General features: G+C 43.3%; 1 protein-coding gene across 1 annotated transcript in view; it reads left to right on the forward strand.

Moving 5' to 3' along the window:
* Positions 1-21835, forward strand: part of LOC122539961 (BMP and activin membrane-bound inhibitor homolog) — a 62567-nt gene that overhangs the window by 35479 nt on the left and 5253 nt on the right. The window lies entirely within an intron of this gene.

Below are 21835 nucleotides of genomic sequence, written 5' to 3' on the forward strand. Positions count from 1 at the left end.
CAATTCACCTTGTCTAAACCCCTTATGATTTTATAAACTTCCATGAAGTCACTTCTCAACCTCCTATGCTCCAGTGACAAAAGTCCCAGCGTCTCCTTATAACTCAAACCCTCCAGTCCTGGCAACGTTTTGGTAAACCTTTCCTGAACCCTTTTCGATTTAATAATATCTTTCCTACAGCAGGGTGACCAGAACTGCACACAGTACTCCAAAAGTGGCCTTAGCAACATCGTGTACAACCTCAACATGACATTATAACTCCTACACTGAGCAATGAAGGTTGGCATGCCAAATGCCATCTTAACTACCCCATCTACCTGTGTCGCATCTTTCAAATAAAGTGCATGAATGCCAAGGCCCCTCTGTTCTACAACACCACCTAAGGCCAAACCTTTAATTGTATGTCCTAACCTTGTTTTTGTTACCAAAATGCAATAAATTGCATATATCCATAATGAACGCCATCTGCCGCTCCTCAGCCCATTGACCCATTTGATCAAGATCCCTTTGCAATCTTAGAAAACCTTCTTCACTATCTACTATGCCACCAATTTTGATGTTGTCCGTAATCTAATTAACCATGCTTCACATTTTCATCCAAATCATTTATATAAATGTAAAACAAAATAGGACCCAACACCAATCCCTGTGGAACACAGCTCCTGACAGGCTTCCAGTTCAAAACGCAGTTCTCTACCACCACTCTGTCTCCTGCTGTCAAGCCAATTATGTATCCAATTGGCAATCCTATATCCTATGTGACCTACTTTTACTAATTCATCTACAATATGTAACCTTGTTGAAGGCTTAGTAAAGCCCAAGTAAACAACATCTCCCATTCTGGTAGATGGTCATGTCTTCAAAACACTCAATCAAATTTGTGAGACATGATTTCCCTCGCTCAAAGCCATAAAAGTCCCACGACAATATTTTTAAGAAGAGCAACAGAATTCTCTCTAACCTCTTGGCCAATGTTTATCCCACTGCCAACATCACTATAAAATATTTTCTGCTAAATATCCTGTGGTCGATTGTGGGAGCTTGCTGTTTGCAAATTGACTTTCATGTATTCCTCATTACAACCTCAATAAATATGCACTGGCTTAAAAATGTTTTGGCTTCTCCTCAGGATATATAACGAATGAATCAGGAAAATATACTCTTCTCTTTCAACCCTGTTAGAAGTTTTGTTAAGTTGGAAAAACTTTGTTATGAGTCAAGGCCCACTCTAATACTCAACTTGGCTTAACATAGAGCTACATAGACCATCCAGCACAGGCACAGGCCATTCAGCCCAACTGGTCGATCTTCTCTCACCTCTCTTCATCTCTCCCTATTAGCATATCCTTTTATTCCTTTTGTCCTTGTGTACTTATCATTCTTTTGATTAATGTTTTAGTTTTGTCTCCTACTTTGCCTTGTTATGATTTTTTTGTTAATGCTTGTTTTAAAATCAAAAACTTCAATAATTGCATAATCCACAGATGATATGCACCTTCATGTAATCTTGATGTGTCAGATTAAGGTGAGGACCTCTTGAGTGGCATTCATTTAAAAATGGAATGATGTTAGGACAAGAAAAGAATACAGGGTGGAATCTTATAAGGTCATGTATAGTGTGGGCGATGGGGAGAAAAGAGGCAGAATTGCATGAAATCCAGCGAGGCCTATGTCAATGCTGGATTAATTTATTGCATCATTTTAACTAAATTCCAGGCTTTAAATCGAGATTCTCACTAGGCAATGGCAAGTTCCCTATTAGGAGAGATTACTGCTTTTTAATGACCTTATTAATCACATATCATTATACATCTTCCTATTCTACCCACCTGATGCTGAGAATTCTCAATTTGGACACCAGGCACCTGGTGACTTCAGCTCATTGCTTACGCCAAAGGAACTCCATTTTAAGTACCTGCTCAGTAACATCTCTGGGCACATTCCGTAGGCACCAGCCACATTAACCCGACATCCAGGGTCTTTGCCATCTGGCATGTGCCAGGCTGTAAGAACCCTCGAGGCACATTGCCAATCAACTTACAGTACGCTGACACACTTCAATGCTGCACCTCAGAACAATGCCACTATAATGCTGCAGCAAGGACACTTTATGCTCCGGGATATGCACCCAGTTCACAGACTGGGCCAGGATGCACTTCTGGTCTGTTTGCATTCCTCTCTTAGCACCAAGTCCCTTTGAGCCTACCTAGATGCTCACAGCCTTGATATTGCGCTCACAGTACTGCATTGTCTTGCCCTTTAGTGAAGACAAAGCCAGGAAGCTTGTCATGGTGGCCAGCTATCTTAGTCAAATCAAAAATGATAACCTTTGCTCAGGGAGTCCTGGCTCAGCAAATCAGGGCTGTTTCTGATACCTGTCTAAGGTATTGGATATAGTCAGTCAGCTGCTCAGGGCTATCAGAGTCAGGATGAAGCGTAAATAATGGACTGAAGTTTGAGTATCCTATTTTGGGCAGGAAAGAAATGAGAAGTATTAAAGGAGATGAGAGTGGGTGATATAGCTGTCACTTTTGGTGAAGATGGGGAGGGGCAGGGTAAGTAGTTAATGTGAGAAGTTGAGGAAGTTGCAGTAAAAGATTTCAGTAGGTCTGATGGAGAGGAACTCTCTGTGAAACTGACACCTAGCCAAAATAACCTAAGCTTCAGCCAAATTTTTACAAATGCTGTGAGACCTCAATCTTAGGTCTAATTTTTCAGCAGTCTTTAATGCACTGCTCAGCAGTAACCATTTCACACCTTTCCATCCTATACAGCAGGTGCCTTGCCAACCTGTGGTGGGGAGGAATTGAATATGATTTCTCTTGACTACCAAGTCTTTTGACATTGCTAATATCTCTACCTCTCCTCCTTGTTACAAATTAACCTTGTATTACTTCTGACTGGCTCTTCCATTTTGTTGTATTCACTGTTCACAAATGAGTGCATTAGCATTTACACGGTGGCTCAGTGGTTAGCACTGCTGCCTCACAGCACTAGGGTCCCAGGTTCAATTTCACCCTTGGGCAACTGTCTGTCTGGAGTTTGCGCATTCTCTCCTTGTCTGTGTGGGTTTCCTCCCACAGTCCAAAGATGTACAGGTTAGGTAAATTGGCTGTGCTAAATTCCCCCTAGTGTTAGGTGCATTAGTCAGAGGGAGGTGGGACTGGGTGGGTTGCTCTTCGGAGGATCGGTGTGGACTTGTTGGGCCGAAGGGCCTGTTTCCACACTGTAGGGAATCTAATCTAAAAAATAGCAATCCATTTTACGAATAGTCTCAGATTCTGTTCCCCACTAACCTATATTTTCTGATGAGAACAGATTGAATTTTTTTAGTCTATCTTCATAGCTCAATGAGTCAAAATTGGGACTTATTCGTTTAATTTCTCCAGATTCTTTCAGCTGCTTCTATATTCTTGTGTAAGTACAGTGACCACAGCTGTACACAACACTCCATGTGTGTGTTTCATAATGACCAGTTGCAGGAGTAGCATTCCACCGTTTCCACAGCTGGATGATTTTTGCAATTATGTTGCGCTTCTCCCTTCATGGGGGAAACGGTGGCTTCATTTGAATCAAGGCAAAAGTAAGGACTGCAGATGCTGGAGATTAGAGTGTGGTGCTGGAAAAGCACAGCCGGTCAGGCAGCATCCGAGGAGCAAGAGAGTCGATGCTTTGGGCAAAAGCTTTTATTGAATCTAGTTAACCAAACTCTCTTGATGGCCAGCCGTTCTATTTCCCAGGCATGTTCTTCCTCATGGAAGTACTGCTGCTGCTGTGGAGGACACAAAGTACCACTTTACAAAGTTGGTGTCCACGCAGTCTCCATTGGAACATCAATGTCAACATCTGCCTTTGAGCTATTTCAAATACACCTGAAGAGTACAGGCAGGGATCTGCTGTAAACTCCTCATCTGTAAGTCAGTGCCTCCAACAATGCAACACTCCCTCTGTACTGAGGGTTCACTTGGATATTTTTTGTTCAAGCGTCTGGTGTAGGACTCGAGTCGCCCACCTTCTGCTGCAGAAGGAATAGAGTTATCACTGAGCCAGAGCTAACAGATGGAAAATAAAGGTTGTGATTACAATCTTTGAATCCCTTTTCAACAATCTCACATGTATGCAACAAAACTAGCTTGTTCTTTCTTTGTGTCCATTTGAGGAAATAAACACAGCAAATGTAGAGCATCCATTGATGAACTGCTTCCACAAAAACTAATGAAGGTACATTTACCATTCAGTGTCCCAACTTGTTGGATTTTGGTCTCGTTCACATTGTTGCCAGACACTACTACTTTAGGTACTTTACATACCTATCAGAGCAATGTTAATGTACTGGCAAAACTCTGCATGTATGGCAGTACCTGTGGAGAAAGAAACAAAATTAATGTCTTGAGTCCAATATGACTGTACAGGACATTGGTTAGGTCACCTTTGGAATACTGCATTTAATTCTGCTCTCCCTGCTGTAGGAAGGATGTTGTGAAACTTGAAATGGTTCAGAAAAGATTTAAAAGGATGTTGCCAGGGTTGGAGAATTTGAGCTATAGGGAGAGGCTGAATAGGCTGGGGCTGTTTTCCCTGGAGCATCAGAGGCTGAGATTTATAAAATCGTAAGGGCATGGATAGGGTGAGTAGCCAAGGTGTTTTACTGGGGCTGGGGATGTCTAGAGGGCATAGATTTAAGGTGAGAGGGGAAAGATTTAAAAGGGTCCTAAGGGGCAGCTTTTTCACACAGAAGGTGGTGCATGTATGTCGCAGGAATTGTTGGAGGTAGGTACATTTAAAAGGCAACTGTATGGGTACATGAATAGGAAGGGATATGGGCTAAATGCTGGCAAATAGGACTAGATTAATTTAGGATATCTGGTCAGCATGGACGGGCTGGACTGAAAGGTCTGTTTCCGAGCTGTACTTCTCTATGACTCTATGTTGATGAAAAATCATCTTAATCATCTTGGGTATTGTTGAACATTTTCTGTTTTTATTTGATACTCAGTGTTTCACTATCATTTTACCTGTTTACAATACGAAACAAAACCAAATCATTTCATTGGCTGTGCCCATCGTTTGCAAGCCCAACATTTGCCCCCATCAAATATCCTTGAACTGAGCAGGTTGCAACACCTTTTCATATTCAGAAACAACTGTAGGGCTGTGGGTCTGGAGTTACGTGTAGGCCAAACCGGTAAGTATAGCAGATTTCCCTGCCGAAAGGACACTGTCAAGCAGATGAGTTTTTCTAACAATCTGGTAGCTCTCTGGTCACCATTGCTCATTTTAAGTCCATGTCTCTGGTCTGCTAGTTCAGTGCCAATAACACTAAATCACAATCTCACAAACCCCAGCGACAGTGCATTGTTCACACATAAAGGCATTAGGGAAGGTGGCTGTTTCATGTAATTTATGTCAATAATTCACAGGTCTTTTTGAAAAAGAATTGTTAAGGATCCTAATTTGAAATATATTATTTAAAAATGGAAGAGCAGCTTGTAAAGGGTGTTTTAATAATGTTTTTAAGTAAACAGGAAATGACTCAGAGCATTAGTGTGAGGAATATTTCACTGATAAAGACAGTGATGAGGGAAACCAGAAGGGTGAGCGTGACTTCACTAAAATTTGAATCCAAGCCAACTGAATTGCTGTCAGTGTGGTTGGTGAGAGCCCAGGTAGTTCACAGACTTATACAATGCAAACAGCTATTGGTCAAATCAGTACCAACATCAGACTTGAGTAATTTAGTCGTTTAACTTCTGCCATCTGCTGTTTCAGTATATTTCTAACTGTCCCCATAAAGATACAAATTTCCTGCCTCTAATTCTGTTACCGAGTGCTCACTTGAACAGGCCTATGTTAGGAATATTATACAGTCCCTAGCTGAGTTTCCCAGTGTTGTTTAAAAAATGGAAAATTTGCCATAGTCCTTGTGGATCTCTTTCTAAAGAGACAACCGGCATTAATTTAACATGGGGGTCAGGTGGGAGCAAGGTTGAGCAGGCACAATATGGTAGGTTGATATCACAAACCAACTGTCTGTCCAACTCAGCTAATCAATACCCATACCATGCTTGGCTTATTATAATATGGTGGAAGGAACTCTTGTGTTGCAGTGGCAATTTCTGGGTCAGATGTCCTGGGTTCCAGTCCTGTTGAGTCCAGAAGACTGGTTAATAGAAAAACATCTACAATATAGTGGAATGTTCAATTAAATCAAACTGAGAGCTTTTCAGAATTTACAAAAGCCAAATCAACAACAGAAAAGGAAATGCTAAAATCTCTCAGCAGATCAAGCAACATTAGAATGGCAATTGCTCTCTGCAAGGTTGGAATCTTGTGTCCTTCTCCAAGGCAAGTTGTTACTGGGGGCGTGGCTTTTAATTGTGCAAAAGGGAGGGATGAATATGGAGACAACCACCTTCCTGCCTCCAGCCCCATTAAATCCAGAATGCAAAGGCTCAGCAGCAACTTTCCTCCCAATCACCAACTGAAGCCCTCAAACTGGCAATTAATACTCATTAAAGACCCACATCCTTATTGCCAGGTTGAAAGGGGGCTGGTGGAGGCTTACCTTTTGGGAAGCATGCTGATTAATTCCTTTCAGGGTTTGCTTGCAGTTCTGTGGAAGCGTTCTGTGTTGTTCAAAGGGCCTGTGCATAATTGAGGGACCCAGGGTTGGGAAGGGAAGGCCATTAATAGCCTCACTCTTCCTGCAACTTTCCTCCCCCACTCCCAACACACACAGTCATTCACCATTACCTGGCTCCTTCCCTGCTCCAAGCCTTCAGATGGGTATCACACAGATAGCAGCCTCTACCAAGTCCAAAAGAGTCAGGAATTCTCAGCAGGTGGAGTCTCCACCCCTATGGGTCCCTTGAGCCCACTGCCTGTCAAGTGTCAGAGGAGTAGAAATATCACAGGCCATCATTGAAAGACGCGATGTGATGTCTCATTGTGTGTCTCGCAGCATCCAAGGCTCCACAAGGTTCCAGTCCATGAGCCCGAATTGAATCTATCTGAGCATTACTGCACCAGCCGGCCTTCCACCTCCCCTCCCCTCACTGGAACTAAATGTAAGACTCACCACTAACATCCATGGCAACCCACAGGGACCCTTCATTGTGAAGAAAAGCATTTGGGGAGCCATCTTGTCAGGTGTGAGACTAATACTAACTTCATTAAATCCATACAATTTTTATCATATGTATAAACTCTTGTTTGAGAACGATTGGTGTGGGTGAGTAACAAAATTAATTAAAATTAACCAAGCTAAATACCTCTGTACCCAAGACAAAGTAGAAATGGACATAAATAAAAAGGTGGAAATGGAGAATTGCTACTAGCCAGTGCAAATGATCAATCTTCATTAAAAAAAATGGAAGCATTATTTTGCAATGAGGAAAAGTGGGGGCATAATGGCTTATTTTTTACACAACTTCTCTCCTCAACAGTACTAAGATGTTTCTCAAAGAATGAAGAAATTATAGATCTCAATGTTGTAAGTCATGGATACAAATGTTCCCTCTGTGCTAATCCCTGCAATGAATTTTAGGAACTTTAGTGCAGGATTGGTTTGCATTACAAAATAAGCAGGGAATTCAGATCTTGAATTCAGGTATTGTGCAGCACTTTTCTTTGCAAATGCAGATTGTTAAACATTGAAAACATGTACTGGTTATTTGTAAAATTGTTTATAACAGCAGAAACATGCTGGAAAATCATACAACGTATCACCAGAACCTGGGAACTGGTTTAGCTCAGGTGGCTAGATCGTTGGATTGTAACACTAACAGCATGGGTTCAATTCCTACCACTGGTTAGAGGTTATCATGAAGGGCTTTCCTTCTCAACATCTTCCCTCACCTGAGATTTGGTGGCCCTCAGGTTAAATCACTATCAGTTGCTTCCCTCTAATAAGAGAGCAGTCCCTATGGTCTGGTAAGACTATGGTGACACAACAGTTACCAGAACCCTGACCTAATCGGTTACATACTGTCATTCTTGGAATACAGGCCATTCAGAATATTGTTGTTTGAAAAGCCTGTCCTAATTTTCTCTCCTTGCCCTCATCATGCATTCCTCATCAACTACCGCAGGCTTCCCAAAGCCAGAGAGGAATCTTTGTCATCAACTTCGAACCTTTTATTGCCATGTTCCTCTTATTCTTCATGATGGTTTCTACAGGTTGACCAACTCATGTAAAAGGTTAAGGAACAACTTGGCATGGCCATAGGTGTAGGATTGAGGAGGGGGTGTGGTGGCGGGTGGTGGTAAGACACTGGGAGCAGTGGGCTAGGAAGCAGGGGCTAGTGCCAATGTGCCTTAAGGGCTGCTTGGAGATGCTAGGGGAATGTGAAGAGAACATAGTCTGTATAATTATGAATGTTCTGCATATGCATGAAAATATGCATAGAATTTGCAGAACAAAAGACATCTCAACACCAAACAACAAAGGACAGAAGACAACCAAACCAAATACATCGCTGTCCCATAAAATCCAGGCCAGTTGGCCCTGTTTCTCTTCCATAATTAGCAGTTTGTTACATATTGAAGAAATACAATGGTGACTCTAAATCCTTCTCTAATTGTTCATTCACAGAACTTTAAAATATGTTAGAACTTGGATTTTATACACATGAAACTTTTTCGCAGGGAGCCCCAATCTTGCTTGGAATATTCTGTGTGGTGTCAGTACATGACACACTGTTTCCACTCAAACATGTAAGAAATCAAGTACAGTTTTAAGGATCAGTTGCCAGACTAACAAAATCAAACACAAATGTATCAAACCATAGAAAATTTCACTCTGTGCTTCCATGCCCCTGCACATATCTTTTATTCCTCCAATACTTCTGCTTTCACTGTGTCTCTGCTCCTGTATTAGTTCTGTCCTCTAACTAACTTGCTTTCTCAGTATCCCTGCTTTACCAAGTGGGCAATTATAGTTTAAAGCTGAAAAATGTGTTGCTGGAAAAGCGCAGCAGGTCAGGCAGCATCCAAGGAGCAGAAGAATCGACGTTTCGGGCATAAGTCCTTCAGGAGTGAGGAAGGTGTGCCAAGCAGGGTAAGATAAAAGGTAGGGAGGAGGGACTTGGGTGAGGGGCGTTGGGAATGCGATAGGTGGAAGGAGGTTAAGGTGAGGATGATAGGTCAGAGAGGGGGTGGGGGCGGAGAGGTCGGGAAGAAGATTGCAGGTCAAGAAGGCAGTGCTGAGTCCGAGGGTTGGGACTGAGATAAGGTGGGGAGACGGGAAATGAGGAAGCTGGAGAAATCTGCATTCATCCCTTGTGGTTGGAGGGTTCCTAGGCAGAAGATGAGGCACTCTTCCTCCAGGCGTCGTATTGCCATGGTCTGGCGATGGAGGAGGCGAAGGTCCTGCATGTCCTTGGCGGAGTGGGAGGGGGAGTTAAAGTGTTCAGCCACGGGGTGGTTGGGTTGGTTGGTGCGGGTTGGTTGGTGCGGGTGTCCCAGAGGTGTTCCATGAAACGTTCCGCAAGTAGGCGGCCTGTCTCCCCAATGTAGAGGAGGCCACATCGGGTGCAGCGAATGCAGTAAATGATGTGTGTGGAGGTGCAGGTGAATTTGTGACGGATATAGAAGGATGCCTTGGGGCCTTGGAGGGAAGTGAGAGGGGCGGTGGCACAAGTTTTGCATTTCTTGCGGTTGCAGGGGAAGGTGCCGGGAGTGGAGGTTGGGTTGATGGGGGGTGGGGACCTAACGAGGGAGTCGCGGAGGTAGTGGTCTTTCCGGAACGTTGATAGGGGAGGGGAGGGAAATATATCCCTGGTGGTGGGGTCTGTTTGGAGATGGCAGAAATGACGAAGGATGATACAATGATATCAAGGGCGGAGGAGCGGGAAGTGGAGGAGATGCGGTGGAGAGCATCGTCAACCACGTCTGAGAGGAAATTGCGATCTTTGAAGAAGGAGGCCATCTGGGTTGTTCGGTATTGGAATTGGTCCTCCTGGGAGCAGATGCTGCAGAGGCGAAGGAATTGGGAATATGGGATGGCATTTTTACAGGGGGCAGGGTGGGAGGAGGTGTAATCTAGGTAGCTGCGGGAGTCGGTCGGTTTATAGTAAATGTCCATGTTGAGTCGGTCGCCCGAGATAGAAATGGAGAGGTCTAGGAAGGGGAAGGTGGGAGTCTGAGACGATCCAGGTAAATTTGAGGTCGGGGTGGAAGGTATTAGTAAAGTGGATGAATTGGAGGTAGAAACAGGCGGTGCGGGGTTGTGGGACTATGAGGTTGGAGGTGGTGGATGGGAGATCCCCTGAGGTGATGAGGTTATGGATGGTCTGGGAGATGATGGTTTGGTGGTGTGAGGTGGGGTCATGGTCAAGGGGGCAGTAGGAGGAAGTGTCCGCGAGTTGGTGTTTAACCTCAGCAATATAAAGATCGGTGCACCAAACTACCACCGCGCCTCCCTTGTCTGTCGGTGGTAGTTTGGCACACCGATCTTTACATTGCTGAGGCTAAACGCCATCTCGCGGACACCTCCTCCTACTGCCCCCTTGACCATGACCCCACTTCCCACCACCAAGCCATCATCTCCCAGACCATCCATAGCCTCATCACCTCAGTGGATCTCCCATCCATCGCCTCCAACCTCATAGTCCCACAACCCCGCACCTCCCGTTTCTACCTCCTGCCCAAAATCCACAAACCTGACTGCCCCGGCCGACCCATTGTCTCTGCCTGCTCCTGCCCCACCGAACTCATCTCTGCATACTTCGACACGGTCCTGTATCCCTGAGTCCAAGAACTCCCCACCTACGTTCAGGGCACTACCCACGCCCTCCACCTCCTCCATGATTTCCACTTCCCCGGCCTCCAACGTCTTATCTTCACCATGGACATCCAGTCCCTGTACACCTCCATCCCCCATCACGAAGGCCTCAAAGCCTTCCACTTCTTCCTTTCCCGCCGACCCAACCAGTACCCTTCCACTGACACCCTGCTTCGACTGACTGAACTGGTCCTCACTCTGAACAACTTCTCTTTCCAATCCTCCCACTTCCTCCAAACCAAAGGAGTAGCCATGGGCACCCGCATGGGCCCCAGCTATGCCTGCCTCTTCGTAGGATATGTGGAACAGTCCATATTCTGCAGCTACACTGGCACCACCCCCCACCTTTTCCTCCGCTACATCGATGACTGTATCGGTGGTACCTCATGCTCCCACGAGGAGGTTGAACAGTTCATCCACTTTACTAACACCTTCCACCCTGACCTCAAATTTACCTGGATCGTCTCAGACTCCTCCCTCCCCTTCCTAGACCTCTCCATTTCTATCTCGGGCGATCGACTCAACATGGACATTTACTATAAACCGACCGACTCCCACAGCTACCTAGATTACACCTCCTCCCACCCTGCACCCTGTAAAAATGCCATCCCATATTCCCAATTCCTTCGCCTCTGCAGCATCTGCTCCCAGGAGGACCAATTCCAATACCGAACAACCCAGATGGCCTCCTTCTTCAAAGATCGCAATTTCCCCTCAGACGTGGTTGACGATGCTCTCCACCGCATCTCCTCCACTTCCCGCTCCTCCGCCCTTGAACCCCGCCCCTCCAATCGCCACCAGGACAGAACCCCACTGGTCCTCACCTACCACCCCACCAACCTCCAGATACATTGTATCATCCTTCGTCATTTCTGCCACCTCCAAACAGACCCCACCACCAGGGATATACTTCCCTCCCCTCCCCTATTAATGTTCTGAAAAGACCACTCCCTCTGCGACTCCCTCGTTAGGTCCACACCCCCTACCAACCCAACCTCCACTCCCGGCACCTTCCCCTGCAACCGCAGGAAATGCAAAACTTGTGCCACACCTCCCCCCTCACTTCCCTCCAAGGCCCCAAGGCATCCTTCTATATCCATCACAAATTCACCTGCACCTCCACACACATCATTTACTGCATTCGCTGCACCCGATGTGGCCTCCTCTACATTGGGGAGACAGGCCGCCTATTTGCAGAATGTTTCAGAGAACACCTCTGGGACACCCGCACCAACCAACCCAACCGCCCCGTGGCTGAACAGTTTAACTCCTCCTCCCACTCCGCCAAGGACATGCAGGTCCTTGGCCTCCTCCATCGCCAGACCATGGCAACACGACGCCTGGAGGAAGAGCACCTCATCTTCCATCTAGGAACCCTCCAACCACAAGGGATGAATGCAGATTTCTCCAGCTTCCTCATTTCCCCTCCCCCCACCTTATCTCAGTCCCAACCCTCGGACTCAGCATCGCCTTCTTGACCTGCAATCTTCTTCCTGACGTCCCCGCCCCCACCCCCTCTCTGGCCTATCACCCTCACCTTAACCTCCTTCCACCTATCGCATTCCCAACACCCCTCTCCCAAGTCCCTCCTCCCTACCTTTTATCTTAGCCTGCTTGGCACACCTTCCTCATTCCTGAAGAAGGGCTTATGCCCGAAACGTCGATTCTCCTGCTCCTTGGATGCTGCCTGACCTGCTGTGTTTTTCCAGCAACACATTTTTCAGCTCTGATCTCCAGCATCTGCAGTCCTCACTTTCTCCTACTTATAGTTTAAAGACCACTTATGTATTACTCACTTATAAGATCACAGACAATTGCTGGGCACATTTCTAGAGGTTGAATTACATGACCATGTCCTTACAGTGCTCTGCTTTCCAATGGCCAACTGGATGATTCATCACTCTCAGTCAAATAGTCTTTATTCTCAGGTATCACTCAAATGTCTTCAAAGAAAATGCAATGATCTGGGGAATTTACAGGATTTCTTCCAGTAATATTCCGGAGATTAATCTTTTATTCCAAAAGACCCTGGAGCTATCCTGAAGAGTTGATAATACTTTACCCTGCTTTTCACTTTATTTGGGAAAATTAAGTAACAAGTAGCCAGATTGACATTGCCAATGTCCATTATTACTCAAAGTCAACTCTTCTAACCATCAGTTCCAGCTCTATACATTAAGATGGAACATGGTTTTCGCTTAAGAAAGAACCATCACTATTCAAACAAAGGAATATGAGAAGAAATAGGAAAAGGACCAACCTCTGTATGACATGAATGATGCCTGTTGGGTCGGGCTGGTGAAAATTACAATGGAATCTCAAGGTCTTGCTCCAGCTGCAAGTTTTTGTTTTGTGAGGGTTGAATGAAAATATACTCTTTCGTGAACCTGCCTTTTTATGTAGATGTCCTGCTGTTCTGAGTGATCTCTGATACAAAGGTTACATAACTGGTGAGTGCAACGAAGTCAAGACATCCCAGGGTGTTTGAGACACCGTGTGAAGGATAGCTCCTGATTGACATGTGTATGGGTAGCAAGCAGTACGTGAGCTGGAGATAGCCACTGTCCACAATATAGGTCCAGACATCTGAGAAAGGCTCACTCGAAATGAAAAGTTACTCTGATTTTGCTCCACAGATGTTGCAAGACCTGCTGAGATTTTCCAGCAATTTCTGTTTTAGCTTCAAACTTGCCAGCTGTAACTTTTGTGTTGTGTAGTACTGCCACAGACTTTGAATAGAAAATGGTCGGTTGGATTTTGAGTCCACTTCAGGAAGAACATACAAGACTTTATCAGAGTGTGCTTATGCATGCACATGTTGTGCATAGGTGCAGTATACATTTATATAAATGCATGCACTGTGTAATATTCATAACATTCTGATTATGATACTTATATCAAATCATATGCATGATATCGGTTTTCTTAACCTTTTTTGGATTCCAAAGTGTAGCTGAGGTAATTTAAGGAGAGGGTTAATGTGTTGCATACTGTAATAGTTTAAAGATGGGTCATTGATATTGAACACAAACATCCTGTCATTTTTATTCTAAATACTAAGCTTATGTAGCTTTTTTTTTCCTGAAGAAACATGCTTTTACAAATGTAAATCTTTTCAAATGGAGTCTGTTTAAAGCAATGAATAGCAACAGCTTGAATGTTAACCATCAGCTTAAACTGCAACAGTTTAAGAAAACCCACTGATTTATAGGCCATAGTGAACCAATTACAGGCCTTTAATTACTTCACCCTGATCCTCCTTCTGTTTAAAAAGGTCTTTAACTGGTACAGAATTCTGGTTACCAATTGTTCTGTTTCTTAAAGAAGAACACTCTGTTTAAACAAATATATGGTCACTAGATTGGGCCTCCTTTATGGACGTTCATTATTTGGATCTGCCATAATCTATGTCATGGACCAGAAGCTAACATGTGAGAAGATGCTTTCTCAGGAGAGTCTTCTATCTGAATGTAAGTGTTGATGGGTCAGATTGAATCCCTGAGCAGAGGAGTGTTGCAGCACTAAAACTCATTGGTGCACTGATATACTGACAGAGTGGCATTACTGTGTGGTGAAGAGCTGGTTTTCTCACAGTAACTTTATGATCCTTAGCTGCACATATATTTGGAGAATGGCAGGGAGTGAAGTAGAAGTCCAGCATTTCAGGGGAAAAGTAATTCAAAATCTAGTCATCCAAAGCCACTAGCATTCATATCACAAATGGAAAAAGTAGGGACTTCGATAGTCTTCATTTCCACCATCGTACTCAGGCAATACCCTAAAGAAGGAAATCGGGAGGGAAATCAAATTAGCACAGATCAGTTTTACAAAAATAAAACCTGGGATAGATTGTGACTGGGTGCAGAATCTGGATGCTTGGCTGATGTAGTGTGAGATCACCAGCTGTCTGGTAGCATTGACAATAACAAAAACAATTGCTTGTGTTAACAGAGTCTCAACCATATTAAAATATCTCAAACTGCTCAACAGCAAAGTCATTAAGAACAATTTGGCATTGAGCCACATAAAGGAATAGGAGAAAGTAAGGACTGCAGTTGCTGGAGATCAGAGTCAAGAGTGTGGTGCTGGAAAAACACAGCAGGTCAGGCAGCATCCAAGGAGCAGGAGAGTTGATGTTTCAGGCAAGAGCCCTTCATCAGGAAGGGCATTCCTGAAGGGCTCTTGCCTGAAACGTTGATTCTCCTGCTCCTCAGATGCTGCCTGTCCTGCTGTGTTTTTCCAGCACCACACTCTCAACACATAAGGGAATATTCAGGTTATAAAGGTTTCTCACAGAGGTATGTTTTAAGTCCACCTTGAAAAGGGAGAGAGAAATAGAGAGTTACAAAGACGAGACTTGGAGATGTTCAAAAAAACAGAATTGGTAAATTCCTGAAGAAGGGCTTATGCCCGAAACGTCGATTCTCCTGTTCCCTTGATGCTGCCTGACCTGCTGCGCTTTTCCAGCAACACATTTTCAGAATTGTAGATATAATAGAGTTATGGGACTGGAGGAGATTAGCAGTAGGAAAGGGTGAGGCCATGGAGGGATCTGACCCATTAGTTAATGGGGAAACCATTGTAAGTCTGTAAGGTCATGAGTGAACAGTTCTTAATGTGGTAACAACATGGAGAGCAGCGATGGTATCAATCAATGGAGGACCATTGATTTTGAGGAGCACGTTTAGTTATGAGAAGGTCTGCATGTCAAAAGATGTCTATTTACTTAGAGAAGGCTTACCATCTGACTGAAATAGATGTTCTGAAGAAGGGTTGCTGGACCTGAAACTTGAATTGTGATTTCTCTGTACAGGTGCTGTCAGACCTACTGAGATTTTCCAGCAATTTTTGTTTTTGTTTCAGAGTTCAATAACAATAAGAAATAAGAATCTTGATGTGTACAACATTGGAGAAGCTGGGAGATCATTGAAGGACAGTTCACCGATGACAGGGAAATGCCTAGGAGAATACTGTGCACACTGCTGTTTGCCAGCTTCATTTTGTTTTGCATCCCAAAAGAGTTTCTGGACTATTTTTCAATTTGATGTCCAGCAAATGCACTGTGAGCCATGCAAGTAGGATACACTGAGAAATAGAAATCAGGCCCCTATGTATGTCATAAGATGTCTATTTACTTAGAGAAGGCTTACCATCTAACTCAAATAGATGTTCTGAAGAAGGGCCGCTGGACCTGAAACTTGAATTGTGATTTCTCTGCACAGGTGCTGTCAGACCTACTGAGATTTTCCAGCTATTTTTGTTTTTGTTTCAGAGTTCAAGTTCACAGTTCTTCCGATTTGTTTAACTCAAATAGATGTTCTGACTGTGAAGACGTAGAGTCCCCTGGGGAGAATAAATCAGCCACACCATCAGCAAATAACAAGGCAGTAATCCGTTCCCGCTATGTTCAGTGGATTGCATACCCGTTTCCCCAAAGTCTGCCTCACAGTTTGCAACCTTCCCTGTGTTTGCTTCCTTAATTTTCTCTTGAGGGTGGGACTCTTGTGGTTTGGTTTGCTGAATGCTGGCAACCATCTGGTCCCTGGTTCAGTGCTTGAAAAGGCAAATCTCCATTCGTGGATCTGCACAGCCCATGTTGGCAGGAATACTGACTGAAGGGCGGAGAGGTAAATCACAGCCAAGTCCAATCCTGTCCTGATCCATTGCCCACAAGCACTCACTTTCCATGAGATCAGGGCAAAGAGCTTGGGATGATTTTTCCTCTCTGCAACTTTTATCAAGAAATCAAACTGAGACTTGAAATCCCCATTTGTTACCATGGCCAGTTTCACAAACCAGTGAATCAAATCTGAATTCTTCCTGGATAGAGCCACAACTTAACTATTTAGTCATTGGGTGGGAACATACTTTTTGATAAACATTTAAGTTTCCTTCTTTCGCTACTCAGATTTAGAATCACTAAAGTTAAAAGTTTACATTTCACACCTCTCTGCTTGTTACTCTTAACCATGTTGTGGAACAATAATCCAGTTTGCAATATTACATTGGACGAAAACTTCCAGATAAACTGCAATCTGCCATATGTTGCATAAATTCCCACTAAACTGGAGTGAGTATATTGGGGACAGTAAGAAGCAAATAAAATTGTGGAAAATTACTTCTGTGCACCAGACTAGCTATTCTTATTTACCTTAGAAGTTATGAGAATTCACGGTTTGCGTGGAAATTAATATCTTTTAGACTTTTATGGCAATAATTGACAAAAGCTAGTCAGGAAAGTTGTGCAGACCATAATGAAGTGTCCAAAGATGTTTAAAAGCTGGAGTCTGAGGTGCAAGGAACAAGGCAGTCGATTGAATCATCAACCGTGATCATATTGAATGGCAGAACAGGTTTGAAGGGCCAAATGGCCTACTGCTGCTCCTATCTCCTAAAGTAAGTTCATTTGGATCCCTTTTACTCAAATATAATGTCATTTTTTTCAAAGAAAATACTCCAAGTTATTTGTGAAGTAACAACATCATGAGATGACTAAAAGTATATTTGGAGAGAGTAGGAATTGAGGAATGCAGTGAAGTGTAGTTACGGAGGGCAGCACTGTGTACAATAATGCTTTCCTATTCTTGATATTCTTGTGTTGAATAAGTGAGTTCAGCTTTGGCTGTAATGAATGGATTTTGGTAGCACATTGACACGAGAAAATTTGTGAATTATAGCATCAGTCATGCAATATTTTATGGAGTTTAGCTCTTGCCCTGAGTGCTTAACGTTTGTTTATAAGTGTTTCTGATTATTAAAGAGTGGTTTGACTGGATGCTACAGTAACATTAGAATATTGCTGTCTGAATTGGTTGAAAAATGATTGTTTACGAACAGGACACAAAGGGAATGCTTGCCAAATGTAAGGGAAATGCAGATTCCCTGGTCAGATACAGACTAAATAATGTTAGCAACAGAAGTATTAGTTATGTTAATAGCTCATGAAATAATATATATTTTGACATCCAACTTCATGATTCATATCAGGTATTTAAAAAATGCATCATTTTACTATAGTTTTACAGAATTCATTAAATAAGGCGATGGATCAGAAGTTCCACAATATTACATTCTTGTTTAGAAACTCTTTGGAGCAAATCAACCCCAGGGACATTACTTGATTTGGAGAAGTACATTGTAACCAGCCAGAATTTATTAATGGTCACACCAACCCCCCTACCTTGACCGTCAAGTCCTGGAGTTGGATTTGAACCTCTGATTTAGGGGTAGGGACTATACTTACTAAATCAAAAGAGCTCCCGCACCTTAAGAGTCAGTAAGTAGAGTAACTAACATCAGACCATTACTTACAAGAAAATCCCATTATTAAGTGAATGTCCATTTAAAGATCCCTTTCAATCACTCCTGATGGGAGCAGAAGTTGCCTATAACATAGGGTCTACAACAAGCAAAACCTGTGGGGACCCTTGCAGGGTCTATTGTGTGGGGCCTACAACCAAAAGCACTCTTGGGTGACTCTTATGGTGCAGTGGTAGTGTCACTATCTCTGAGCCAAGAGGCCTGGGTTCAAGTCACACCTGCTCCAGAGATATGCACTAACAGGTTGATTAGAAAATGCCTTCAACGGCTGTCTTTAGCTGATCAAGGGACTAGGGACTTAGTTGACCTGAACTAGGGAGAGGGGACCCACTGAAAGCCACACCCCTCTCCAAACCACACTTGCTGCTTATCCACCCAAACCCCACCCTTAAAGCCCATCCTGCCATCATCACCGTGTGGCTTGACATCCAGTTGCAATCCACGGCCTCACGCAAGTGTCTCTTCTGATTGGCAAGCAGTTCTTAGTGGACGGCTTCCTAGATCACAGGAAAAGGCCCCTCTACTGCCCTGTAAAGTACCTAAATGGAATAAGATGTCCTGAGCATTCCCACAGACAGCTGTCATGGAGTTCTGACTGGAACCAACAGCTTACTTCCCAGTTACCACCACAAGATTACAGGTATGATTAGGGAAGCATATGCTCAAACAAGTGAAAAGAGAAACTTCGAACTGATAGCAAACATTTCCTAATATAGAGCAATAAACACACAAAGCTATTTCCTACAATTGCCTTGAGATTACTCAAAATGAATAGAATGAAAATTGAGGTGTCTACTTAAAAGAAGGTTTACGTGCAACACCAAATTGGAGACCTGACCACCCTTAAATGAACAGTTTCATGCTTTGTTTAAGTGTTTTTATAAGATGCAACCAAAGAAGAACTCACATCATTCATTTGACTTCTCGTCCAAGTAAAGTATAAACTCTCCGATAGCTGATTTATTTAACTCTTCAAAAGCATCCAGCTAATTATTGTAAATTCTGAATTTATAGAGCTGTTATATCACATCTTTTACAGACTGTGAAATGGTTTTGATCTCACAGTAATGCAAAACCATTTAAGATAGCTAAAAAGGCCAGAGTGAGATCGGATTTTGGTTCCAGATATTGGATTGCCTTGATTAGGTATTCTAAGACAACTTCTTGCATTAGTAAGTGAGAGTGTTTTGCAAACATTTTATGAGCAGACACATGTACATCAGAATGAAGAGCAATAGGAGACCGTTTGGCCCCTCAAGCCTACTCTGTCATTCAATAAGATCATGAATGATCCAATTGTTGCTCAACTCCATATTCCTGCCAAACCAAACATGGAATCTCTTGTTGGTCAAGAATCTACCTACCTCTACCTTAAAGTATTCAGTGACTCCCATCTCCATCATTCCCTGGAGAAGAGATATACATAGACCCATGAAACTGAGGGAAAGAAAACAGTTCTTCTCATTTTCTTCTTAAATTTTTCTCATTTCCTTTGCAATAAACAACATTCCTCTTTGCTGTAAACGTCTGCTAACCTTTTATGATTCACACACCAGGACGCACAGACCCCTCTCCCCCAGAATTCTGCAATCTCTCTACATTTAAAAAGTATGCTGCTTTTCTGTTCTTCCTGTCAAAGTGGAGAAGTTCATTATACTCCATCTGCCAAATTCTTATCCACTTATTTAATGTATGTCCTCAGATGGATTCCTTATACTCTCTTCACAACTTTTTTTCACCTTCTTACTTACCTTCCTTTCCTGTCTTTGTGTCATTAGTAAATTCAACTGCCATACATTAGGTGCCTTCATCCAAGCTATTGAACTGGATTGTACAGAGTTGAAATCCCTACATTTATTACTGACACGCCACTGATTACATCCCACTAACCTAAAAAGACAAAATTACTGTGTGCTCTTAGCTAACCAATCCTCTATCAACACCAATATGTAACCATGAGGTCGTATATTGCTTAGAGACCTTTAATGGGGCAGCTTGTCAAATGTCTTCTGGAAATCTAAGTATAGCACAGCCAAAGAGTCCCTTTACCAATATTGTTTCATTCTCAAAAAAGTCCAATTAGTCTAAGATAATTTCCTTTCCATAAACTCATGTTGACTCTTTTTAATCATTTAACATTAAAGTTTAAGGAATTTTCAAGTGATTTCCTGACACATCTTCAAGTTTTAGTATTACTAAATGGAGAAACGTAACAGTCTTAGTGACAGTACCCATGTACTATGCAGTCATTTACTTAGTAGAACACCCCCCCTCTGCTCAGTGACACGCATAAGGGAAAGAATAGTTTCTTTCAAAAAAAAATCCTCTGTAATCACTGAATTATTCACCCATAATCATGAAGGACCAATCCACTCATGACTAAACAAATGAAAGCTTTTGTCTATGTTGTTCATTTGAAAACTGATATCAGTGATGGACATTGCAAGCAATATTAATATTAATGTTTATGTTGAACCTTCTTTAAGATCCTTCCAAATGATACTGTATTGGAAACTCTTCAAAAATGAGTGAGCAGGATGGTCCTTCAACTCACGACTTTCGGGACCCAATTATATCAGAAAATGCCTTTTTAAATGGAGTTTGTCCATGTTTCTAATGTTGCAGAAACCATATAATTTGCATGAAAAGGCTGCTGTTTCTGCATTAATAAATCAACTCTGGCACCCTAATGAATTGCTCCTTTTAGCACCTGGTCTGAAAAGGTTGACGAGGTAAAAACAATGACTGCAGATGCTGGAAACCAGATTCTAGATTAGAGTGGTGCTGGAAAAGCACAGCAGTTCAGGCAGTATCCGAGGAGCAGGAAAATCGATGTTTCGGGCAAAATCCCTTCATCAGGAATACAGGCAGAATGCCTGAAGGGTGGAGAGATAAATGAGAGGAGGGTGGGGGTGATGAGAAAGTAGCATAGAGTACAATAAGTGAGTGGGGGTGGGGATGAAGGTGATAGGTCAGGGAGGAGGGTGAGGGAAGGTAGCAAAGAGTACAATGCATGGATGGGAGTGGGATGAAGGTGATAGGTCAGAGAGGAGGTGAGAGTGGATAGGTGGAAAAGAAGATAGGCCAGTAGGACAGGTCATGGGGATGGTGCTGAGCTGGAAGTTTGGAACTGGGGTGAGGTGGGGGGGAAGGAGAAATGAGGAAACTGGTGAAGTCCACATTGATGCCCTGGGGTTGAAGATGAGGCGTTCTTCCTCCAGGCATCGGGTGGTGAGGGAGCGGCGGTGAAGGAGGCCCAGGACCTGCATGTCCTCGGCAGAGTGGGAGGGGGAGTTGAAATGTTGGGCCACAGGGTGGTGTGGTTGATTGGTGTGGGTGTCCCAGAGATGTTCCCTAAAGCGCTCTGCAAGGAGGCGTCCAGTCTCCCCAGTGTAGAGGAGAGCGTTGACTTCTTGCTGAGATGTGATTCTGTTGGACTTTTAATTCTTGACTAAAGTCATTATTCACATGAAAATATGCAGTGGCAAAAATGATTCAAACTACACAGATTCTTCCATGGCCACAGATGTCCTGAAGAGTTTGACAACCAATTAAAGACTCATTTGATGAGTCATCACTAATACAATGCAGAAAACACAGCAGTCAATTTGTAGGTTTGAACATATGAATTAGGAGTTAGGGTAGTTCATCCAGTCCTTGTAGGAGATCATGGAGTCCATTTTAGGAGATCATGGCCGATCTAGTTGTGACATCTATTTTCCTGATTATCTC

The sequence above is a fragment of the Chiloscyllium plagiosum genome, unplaced genomic scaffold, assembly GCF_037043375.1.
Source record: "Chiloscyllium plagiosum isolate Xiang-an unplaced genomic scaffold, Cpla_swu_hap1 HiC_scaffold_32, whole genome shotgun sequence".
Lineage (NCBI taxonomy): Eukaryota > Metazoa > Chordata > Chondrichthyes > Orectolobiformes > Hemiscylliidae > Chiloscyllium > Chiloscyllium plagiosum.